This window comes from Aphelocoma coerulescens, chromosome 4 (assembly GCF_041296385.1).
Source record: "Aphelocoma coerulescens isolate FSJ_1873_10779 chromosome 4, UR_Acoe_1.0, whole genome shotgun sequence".
NCBI classification, from domain to species: domain Eukaryota; kingdom Metazoa; phylum Chordata; class Aves; order Passeriformes; family Corvidae; genus Aphelocoma; species Aphelocoma coerulescens.
Window position 1 is genome coordinate 14,165,013 of NC_091017.1, and position 10,938 is coordinate 14,175,950.

The following is a 10,938-nucleotide window of genomic DNA, read 5'->3' on the forward strand; positions in this document are numbered from 1 at the left end:
CTAAATTTTCTGCGGGTAAATCTTTCACATTATCTTCAAAATACTGATATGACAGGTATCAACGGTACTGAACATTTTCTTCTGTGAAAAGCATAATAGTATGAGCAAAAAGCAAGGAGGGGGAAGTGTTTCCTCACTAAACACTCCCACTGATTCATAGTGCTTTTCTGTCTTCTGCTTAAAAGAACTCATTTTCAAAAGTTGGGATTTTATAAAATGTTCATTCTTCAAACGTATTCAGCATATCCTGACTTATACCTTATGTATGTACAGTCTTCTTCATTTACCACCAGATTAATTACTGATCAATTTTAGTGCAAGGTACTAAATATACTTCCATGTATATTTTGACAGCCTGAATTCATTTAATAACCTCAGCATGTGGACAGCTTTGCTTTTTGCAGTACACAGTTCCAAAGAAGCTATTGTGACCAGGCTTTTCATTTTTGTCAGAGAGAGAAAATCCAATTTATAAAAAACATAAAGCTTTCACGGTGTTACATCAAATTGCTTTCTCATTTCACTTGCAAATACATAAAGCAGTTCAGCAACTCTGCACACAACCTTCACAGGTTGGGTCCTCTGATCTCTCTTGCTTTATATGTTTTAGTAGGGAAATCTATCTCTAGGCTATAGCATCTTGATGGCACAGAAATGGATTTAAAGGTTTCTGTAAATGTTATTTTCTCTACCCTGATCAGAATTTTTGTATCATCAGGCATTGCTGAAGGAAAACTTTGAAAGGACTCCAGCCTTTACTAACAAAGGATGTACTTTGCTCACAGACAACTGTCCTAACTCCCACTGTCACGTAAGCTCCCTTGCAATGCTTGAAGAACATTAAGATGCATTTGAGCTTTTTAAACTCACACATTCTACCATTTTTAAGGAGACTTAGAGCCACAGCAACTGGGCAATGGGGGGGGTTATATATATATATATACACACACACACATCTCAGTTCACACACATACACATTCTCTAAGTGAAAGACAATAAACTCCAGCTGTACCTGCAATTTGACGACAGATTATGTACAATTCCAGTAATTTTATTTTTAAAACAGTATATGCATACCACATCATCTTAGATAAATTATAAATGTCTATAATACAGCTATAAAATGTTAAAATGAAGTCTCATCCATCACTGTTTTATCAGTTGGCAATTTCTGTCCTGCAGATAAGAAATATACATCTCACATAACATTTTCAACGACGTATGGTTTTCCTAACCAATAACTAACTACTAACACAAGCCAGCTAACCACAATAAAAGTGTAGACTGAATTTTCAGTATACCAGCTATCTTACAGTAACTGTCCAAACATGTTCTCTGACTCAAACAGGGTAAAGTCAAGACAAATTAGGACCATGAAAAATAAGTGACTTCACATCTAACAGGAGAATATGCAGTAAAAACATGCTTATCTACAAAACAAGCCATAAATGTGGCAGCTTCTATGGGGTTCGCAAAAAATTCCAAATGTTTTTAGGCTTCTTCATATTTTACACTGCCACCTAGTGTAGGCTGTATCGGTACATTCCAAGCTTCCAACTGTTGGCATCTGTGGTATCCAAAACCAAAACAGCCTCCATAAAAATAGCAGCCATCACTTTAGTTTGTCTTACCTGGAAACTATCAGTTCCTAGTAGAAAAAGTCAACACTAGCCAGCTGAGACAAAATGGCAGTACTTAAAGTTATCTGGCACTGACAGCTGGACAGCCCAAAAAATTCCTAGAGTTAAAAATATGTAATTCATAATTGTTGTAACTCTATGGCTAAACAATTATCAAATATGATCCACTTGGAAGAATGTTTAATGTAGATTCACTGAGTGAAAATTAATGCAAGTTAAGCATCTGTGCTTGTATAGAAACTACAGATCAAACTGAACAATATTTCGCAATTGCAGGTCTAAACTGAGAGTGATGATTTCAATGTTTACTTTATTTTTTACCAGGTGTTTCTTCCTCATTTGCATTCTCTGTCTTTATTGCAAGGTTCAATGACTGGACCACCACCTGATGATCCTGGTCACAGTGCTCCTGTGGAAAGAGAGACTGTGCAGGACTGCAGTGGAGTTTGCTTTACAACCAGCTTTCCACACAGAGGCAGCACTGTGGAATTCTCATTTCCAGCTAATGTAGAGAGGCTATGCCGCATGGCCATTCTACAAAAGCCACCCAAGTTCTGTGTCATGACAGGCAGTAATACAGAAATTCCAGATCCAGTGGAGCTCTATAGCTGCCTTTTGAAGTTGGAGAAAAAAAATACTCAACCCACACACTTGCTTGGCTAAAGCAAAGAGGCACTTCTCAGACACTACAACTTCTAGATCATTAATTTGAAAAATTAAAGATCTTCTCATCAATTGAAAGTATATTTTTAAAGCTATAAAAATAGCAGACTGACGTTATTGTGAACGTCAAATGCAGTATCTCCTACTCTGTGTACCAAACCCTGTTCTTGTTTACAGAATAAGATGGAATAACCCAATAAAAATATTATTCCAAAATTACATTTCTATAGCAGAGAAAGTTATTTCATTTCAGAAAACTCAGTTTTACTGACAGCTGTTTTCTTCAGCCACTTACACAAAGCAAACAGAACCTGTTACTGCTGTTACAGAAACACCGTACACCACCAGAGTTGGCGCATTCTGCTTAATGCTCCATTTGCACAAATGCACAAGATACCAAGCCACATTTAACACCTAGATTTTACACCCATTTTCATGTTTCTGAGCCATTTTCACAACAGAAATATGCACCCTGGGTTTAGTGCATCTTACTAGCATTGCTATAATACGTTAAGATCACACTGGATAACTAAACAAACAATACACAGACTTGGTGGTACATGAACAACTGTAAAAATACAATAAAAGCTTATTTCCCACAAGGCTTTCTTCCTCTTAATTGTGCATTACATGTCCACCTCACAGTCACTTTAAAAAACAGGGTCTTTCTCATATTAAGAGATTTCATTCTATTTGCCAAATTAGTGTTTTTGCAGCAAGAAACTCCTATTGGCAAGAGTACAGATAACAGAATGAAAGAAATTGGTACAAATGAAAGTGGTTTAGTTATTCATATATATTAAGTTTAAGAGAAAGGGCTCCCCAGACTGACTTTACTGCCGTACTCAGGATAAATTTTCACTGGTGTCACAGGGTGACATTTCATAGAAACAGGACACACAACAAAACAAGAAACATACATCAAACAAGCACAGATGGATTTGATTTTTAGTGCCATGACACCCAGCAACAGAGCACAAACTCAGCCTGCCAAAGTGACCTTGATAAACACCATCACATTTAACACTTTGACACAGTACTATGTCAAGTAAATACCTTTAGCTTGTGTTTTCTTATGTATTTTCATTAAATAGAGCCTTCTTCAACACTAAAAACAATCTGAAGGAACCTATGGGGCAAATTCACTGACAAATAGGAAGAGGCTTAGTTTGCTAGACTGAGGCAAAAAAAGCCTTTTAGCATCCAAACCAAATTTTAAACCTCCTGTGCAGAGACAGAGTTGAAGCAACTGTAAACAGAACACTCCTGCCCAGTCTCTTTGGATTCAGAAGGGTGGCAAGTTCTTTAGACCTTGGATCTGTAACACTTGAGAAGCAGAAATGACTCTACATTTCTTAGAAGTCACACCAACAACACTGAGATCAAACAATTCAAGACCCATTACTGAAACATATAAGCAAACTTTATCATTGTAAACTTGAGAAACCTAGAGAATAAAGCAGATACAATTTGTTCTATTCACTCCCTCTCAAGAGAAATTAATAAGCATACCATGTGCAGCATAAGATGTCCACTTCACTTTTCAGTATGTTATTTCAGTATACTTTGCCAAAAAGGTACACAAGACTTGGAAGACAGACAACGTATCCTGTCTCCTAACAGCAATTTTCATAGTAGAATGGATTGCTTAAATCTGATTTGCTCTTTGAGATTCTGCCCATATTTTGTTAATTTATGATGACAGAAAAAATGGGGAAAAAAATCTTCCCCAAAAAGACCTGCTATTGACCTGGCCAAATCAACTGAATCTCCCTTTGCACATTATGGGGGAAAACGGACAAGAGGATTCTACATCAGTAGGTTATACTTTTTTTTTCCTCTTCTGGCAAGCAGTAAAAGCCTAGCCTTCCAAAGAGCAGGATACCTAAACCTACAAACCTTAAGCCCTCTTTAGAATTGTCAGCATGGATTTTGTATGAAGATAAGCAAGTCTTTTTAATTAAAATCCTGTATCGCTGTGAAGATATCTGTGAGCAGAAGTCCAGCACCACACTCAAACCTTGTGCAATCCAGCTGGCCTTTCAGAGTTTGCCTCAGGTTTTCTGTAACATATCAACTATCCAGGACAGGAGAGCCTGAAAAGCTAACTGACCAAACCCATACCCGACTGAGTTAAGGAAGAATTAGGCATTCCCTTAAAAAAGCAACTTAAAAGACAGCAAGAGCAAAATCAGCTGTGACTGCTGCTAAATAAAGGGATGGAGAACTCAGGACAAATTTGTAGTGAGATTGCCAAGTTTGTAGGTGAAATCAGGAACCATGGGGAGGACCCCTAAACCCAGGGTAAGTAGTAGACAAGATCCAAGGCCTGATGCAGCCAGCTCATCCCAAATAACATTTCAGCCTTCCATCCAGCTCATGTTCTGACACTCAAAGTGAGATTTACAAGTAAATTTAAAAATCCAGGGAAAAATATTTCATATAATTTGAATTAAATCAGCCCAGCTTACTTTAAAGAAAGAATCCTTTATCAAAAGTGCAATAAACACTCACCATTCATCAATAATAACAATAAAATATTAGTGTAATACAAGATATTTAATAAGCCAAGCAAAACTAGCCCTTCCTAAAAATTTTCATCAGAGCATTTGACATACAGAAGGGTTATGAAAATATAAATTAGGGAGAGACATGTAGCTAACTGCTCAAGTGTTTAAGCATGCTACCTCAAGTCATCAGAAGTCTTGAAGAAACTTTAGTGTTGGGAGTAACTGTCTACGTTTGGATTTGTCTCAGTAAACTGTCTTACTTCCTGCTGTAAACCTGTTACATAAATTCAAAAAGTATTGTTTTCATATTTTTCTGCAGAAGTCATCTGCTAAAAATATATATCCATAACAAGCTAAATAATTCAGCATACCTATCAATCCCACTGCTTTTTCTCAAAAAATTCACAGTGAATTTAGGCCTAGCCTATTCAAACAATTACTTCACCTGCGGACTCTCTCACAGCCTCCACTCATTACTGTCAGCCAGCAGCACTCTCCTCTACAGGCTGACTTCGATGCTCCAGGCAGGTCTTCCACTCCTGTGGTTTTTGTTGGGGTTTTGGGGGGGGGGGGGGGGGGGGGGGGGGTTCTTCTTACAGTACAGTAGACTTCCAGGCACTAAGCAGAGTATTAATCTTGCATTTTGGTTCACAAAACCTTCACCTAAGTGAAGGTTGTGAAATCCTTCAGTCAGATCAGAAGGTAAGGAGACTATAGCTCACAAAGGAGGATCTGTAAGAGGTACCTGGATACACCTGCTCAAACTGATACACCTTAGGCTGAGGAAGACAGAATTCTTTGATCAAAAAGAACTAAAGCAGCCTCATGGATAAGTCTCTCCAGAGAAAGAGAAACCAGAGCAAAAGAGGGATCAGCCACACTTACAAGGTTTGAGGAACCCATGGAGAACTGGAACTTGAAGCTTCAATCAGTCCAAGAAAGCCAGTAAAAGAAAAGATGTATTTTAAAGGAAGATTTAATCTTATCTCAAGTGCTGTAGAAACTGTCAGAAAGCGGAAGGGGAAAAAAGCAAAAACGGGGCTTTGAAGTAGTAACATTTCCACACGCTGTCACTAACGCCATGAGGGCTGTAAAAATCTCACAGGACTAATTGCTGCTCATATTAATCTTGTGACTTGTATCTTAATTTCAGTGGAATTATCAATATGTGTGAAGTAAACAGCATTCAGTCCCACATGGATAGATACAGCAATGAGGGCTTACTTACTCAAACCCCATCCAATATACAGGTTCACAGAACAAAAAAATCTGAGATACTGCAGGGCTTTAAAGCTAGCTCAAATTTAATCAAGTAAAATAGAAACAACATTGAAAATAATCAAGTGACTAGAAAACTGCCTTTTTAAAGACTGCTATCACACTTACAAATACTTATCTGAATAGAAGTTGTGTTAGTAACCAATTGTATACATACTCTTTCTTTGATACAGACCAAAAAAGAGACATTCCCCCCATCATTCTTGCTACGTAGACATCATTTACATACAGAGAGTGCCTGTAAGCCAGTAAGGACTGAAAATATTCTCATCTTTGAGATTCAAAGTCAGATTTAAATGGCATATGTATGGCCTGATTTTAGTATATCTATTTTAACACATCATTAATGGGTAAATAAACAAGTAAATTTCTTCTGGCAAGGAAGATAAATGGAAACATAATTAAGCATCAGATGAATACAGACCTCCACAAAGACTTGATCCTATTATTTCTCTTTTGGATAGGGTACCAGGTTAGTTTTGGGGACCAAGCTAGTAGTCCCAAGCTCTGCCACCCATGCTTCAAAATCTCTGTGTCATTTCAGAAGAAGAAAACAGAGCTCTACTCGATTATAGATCATAAATTGAACATCATCCCCCACCCCCACCCCCCTTTTTCGGGCTGATACAATTTCAAGTTACAACTCTGCTCAACTTAATTATCTGTGATACCGTTCTTGTGGTTTCCATTACATCTCGGCAGACGCTGCGCTTTGCAAGATGGGGATAGGGATCCTATAGCTCAATTACTCCATCAAATTAACCCTTAGCGTCACCAACAGAAGTTGCTAGCCTCACCCAAGTATCCCCAACTTTCGAACGAGACACAAAACCTTTGCAGATAAGGTCCTCGAGACCCCCCGTTACCTCTTCAGGAGGGTCACAGCCACAGCTGCACGGGGGGGGCGGCACCGCGACCAAGGCGGCATTCAGGCTCCCGGCGGGCAACGCCGCCGCCGTCGGGAGAAACCAGGGGAGATCCCCGGTGGGTCCTAGCTGAAGCTGCTCCGGCAGCTCGGGTCCCTCCGCACGCCCGGTGGTCCCCAGAGGGCGGTGGCGGGCCGGGCACGAGTCTCTGGGGCGGCCGGGCCACCTTCCTTCCCTCAGCGCTGGCCCTGAGGCGGCGGGAGAGCGGCAGCCGCCCTCGGCGCACTCCAGCCCGGATCACCCCTCGCCCAGCGGCGGCCGCGGCTCCCGGCGAGGGCGCCTTCTCCCGCTGCCAGGGCTGCGCGCTCGGCGGGCTGTAACCTTAAGAAACTTGATAAGGGAATAAAAGGGAGGGACTTTGCCGGAACCGATTCTCGGCTTCTAATCTCTCCTGGCGCTCCGGAGCCCGCGGGGAAAACAAGGAAACAAAACCCTGGCCAGCAGCACGAGCCCCCGCACCCCTCCCGAGCGTCAGTACCTGTCCGGCAGCGGGGCAGGAGGGCGCCGGCGGGGTGGCCGGCACGGCACTTTCCCCTAGTGCGTGCAGGAGGCACTCGGCGGCGGGCGAGCTGCTATTTATAGTCCGGAGCCTCCAGCAGCGCGACGGACGGCGAGAGGAAATGAAGGGCTGCGCGCCTGGGCAGCCGGAGCCGAGCCCGCCCGCCGCCCCGCTCCCCGCCGCCGCCGGGAGGGCGAGGTGCGGCTGGCGCTGGGCACGGGCGCTCCTGCCCCCGGCGCCACCCTCGGGAGTCCCCTCCCAATGTCACCGCAAGCCAGCGGCGGCCCCGCAGGTAGAGGGGAGCCGCCAGCCGCCTCTCCGGCAGCCCTGCGGCCAGCAGGCAGCGCGGCGCGGCTCGGCTCAGCCGCGCAGAGGTGACCCGCTACTGCTGCTGCTGGAGGAGGCGAGACCGACACTGGGGTGTGGGAGGGAGAAGCCGGCGCTTGCCATTCACCTCCTGCCGCCCAGAGGGAGCCCGGCCGCCGCGGCCGCCTCTGCCGGCTAACGCGGGCTGGGAGGCCGTGGCGGGAGCTCGCCCGGCCAGAGGGGACGGTCGGACGAGGCTGGGGTCGCTCCCGGCGGCCCCGGCGCCAGCTCGGCCCGGGCTGGCAAGCTCCACATCGGCACCTCCCGTGACACTGTGGCTCAGGGGAACGCAGCAGGACCGGTGGGAAACACTAGTGCCTTCCCTCTCCCGGAGCTGGAAACGGAATCTCCCTAGAAGGCAAGCAAGCGGCTCCTAGGAGCCGCCGAGCCGGCTGCCTTCCAGCCTCAAAACTTTGGGGGGTGGGCGATGAGGGATGCCTGGTCCTGTCAGGGAGGAAGGTGGGAGGGCTACACCTCGCCTCCGGCCGGTGCTGCCGCTCCAGAAAGTACTAATGGCATCCATACACCCGGCCTTCGATCCACGGCATCTGAAAACTGGGTTTGTGTGTATGGCAACAGAGGAATTAAGATCAATAATTTCTAAAGCATCTTACTCACTTGATAATAATCTTCTTTTAATCCAGGGGGTTTTTTTCTACTTCTTTTGTAGTTAGATAAATTCTGGTATTTGAAACTTCAATCAATCCTTTTGAGACTACTTGTGCATTATTGCAGGACACCATCTGGGATTTGAGCAGCATAACTCACTCCTACACCATCATTCTCCAAGCAACTGAAGTTAATACAGATTAGATAGCTACATTAGCCTACTCAGTATCATTTGTTTCAGGGCTGGATTTAGCGTTTCCTGTGTTGTAAAAACTGCAGTCATCTACAAGGCACCAGCCCAAAGCCTGACAATGATCTGTGCAAAGCAAGACTGATTCAGCTTTGAGAGCTTGAAGTCAAAACAGAGATACAGAGATACAAAGCTGGGAGCAGAGACACAAAGATGAGAGCTAAACAAATAGCATTAGAAGCTACACAAAACTGAAAGGAAAACCCTGAGAAGGCACAAGAGATATTTGACCTTGTCCAAACACCTAAATAAAGTAATACACAAAAATCTAGCTTGATGGAAACACCCACTAATGTAAAGCTACTCATGCATAAATGTTTGCAGCAAAAGGCTCGACAAACCATCATAATGAAGTTAAACCACCTTTTCAATTCAGAGATTAGTCTTTGAGCATCTCTCATGTACAATAATTTGCTTCTCACGAGAGGAGTTTCTTCACAATCTTCCTTGTTCAATTTTTAATGTTCCACAGGGTAACACACAGCAGGAAAGATCCTGCTGGCACAGGAGTTGGTAGCAGTAGACTCAGGTGCCACCAATGACAATCTAGATGGTGAACAGGGAACTTGCAAAACTTGGCTATGTTCAATTCAGTTGCATAGGCTGTTTCTTTCTCTGTGCTCCCTTAAGAACCAAGTACTATTGAGGTTTAGTCTGTGGCTGCTTTTCAAATGAAAGCAATCCCAAACTCCTATATAAGTTCAGAACTGAGTTACCGAGTCTGTAAAATTGATATCCTGTGTAGCTTTGGAAGAAAATGCAATGAGAGCCCCTGCTTAGTTTTTTCAGTAATAAAACATTGAATATGCATAGCATGGAACTTTATTAACAGCAGTCACCAAAAATGTTGTCGTGAAGAACACTTTTTCTTGGGCAAGACTTTGTTGTATAGCCAGCCATACTGCAGACCACAGGAAGGAAAAAGGCTGACTTTTAGATTAGTCTTATGTTAAGACTCAAGATGCTACTGGAATATGGCTGTTCAGAAATCTGCCCTATGTCAATATGGGAAAAAATATGTTAGATAATCAGAGTTTCATCCAACTCTGAAATGCTTTAAAATGGATATATAGTCTAAAGCTCTTTTCTGTCATGCAGTCAAAATTTTCAGAGCTTGAAAATACACTTAAGCATAAAAAAAGGTATCTAATGCTCAAAAATACTGAGCTCAAAATTATTTTGAATGTGTTTCTATACTCCCTACCTCTGAAAATCACATTTCCTTAAGTGCCTAGCTATGGATTTAGGGTGTCTAACTGCATCCATTCAGACTTGAAAATTTTAGCCTACCTCTACCTGTGCTCCATAATAAATGTATCAGAAAGCTTCAGGCAAGCTATAAAAGTATTCTCAAAAAAGCAATGCAGATTTGAGCCTTTAGAAGACAAGACACTGACCTAATAAAGTACTTGACTGTATAATTCAGCTCATTCTGGTATATGGAAAGTAGCATCAGAAGCCCAGCTTTTAACAGACATCCGTGGTAGAAGGAGAAAAATTAAACACCTCGTTATTATGGCAGTTTTATTATTAATATCTTTCCACATTTCCCAACATTTTCCAAATCAATGTCCTTATTGCTCTGAAATCTCCCACTTTGCTATCTCCCCAACTCCTATGTATAATGTCCTATATTCCACCTTAAAAATACGAAATCTTTATCAGGAGTCTCTAGCTTAGTAGAAAATGGTGAGGATATGGAGATGGGGGGGGGGGGGGAGAAAACAAGAAATTAAATTGTGACAGACTTAAGACTTCCTAAGGGGACAACACATGGAGCTATTGGAGAATAGCCCCTGGATCTGCTAGCCAGATCCAATCTAACCAGATGCAATCTGGCTAGCAAGGTTTACTATTTCCAGGCCAAGGCTTGGGATCAAAGAGAACAATAAATCATTGAAAAACTCCAGGATGAGGAAAAGATGTAGGATTTAAAGGCCTGTCAGCAGCTGGAGTAGAGCTTGTCTGCTGGAGAAGCTCTAAATACTAATCAAAGTCTCCCAGCACAGGGGGAAGTAACAAGGTTGATAGGAATTTACTAAACCTTCAAGGAAAGGCAAAGGTCTAAGCAAGAAGAAATGCAAATATTTATTGTCATAGGCCTTTTCTCAGAGTACATTTTGATGGATAGAAAGGGATTGTTTTCAGGAAGCTCTTTTTTTGTTATCTTTGATTGGCGTTCCACATAACATTTTAC

The 10,938-nt window shown here is 42.5% G+C and overlaps 1 protein-coding gene across 5 annotated transcripts in view; it reads right to left on the minus strand.

The window, feature by feature from the left end:
- Nucleotides 1-7,803, minus strand: part of INPP4B (inositol polyphosphate-4-phosphatase type II B) — a 390,079-nt gene extending 382,276 nt beyond the window's left edge. For 4 of the 5 annotated variants that reach the window (XM_069012745.1, XM_069012738.1, XM_069012735.1 and 1 more), the window contains exon 1: nucleotides 7,496-7,803. The gene's annotated coding sequence lies outside the window, so the exon portion shown is untranslated. Of the gene's footprint in view, nucleotides 1-6,957; nucleotides 7,284-7,495 lie in introns of those variants that run through there. The other variant, XM_069012740.1, reaches the window with a different exon arrangement.
- Between the last annotated feature and the right edge of the window lie 3,135 nt (nucleotides 7,804-10,938).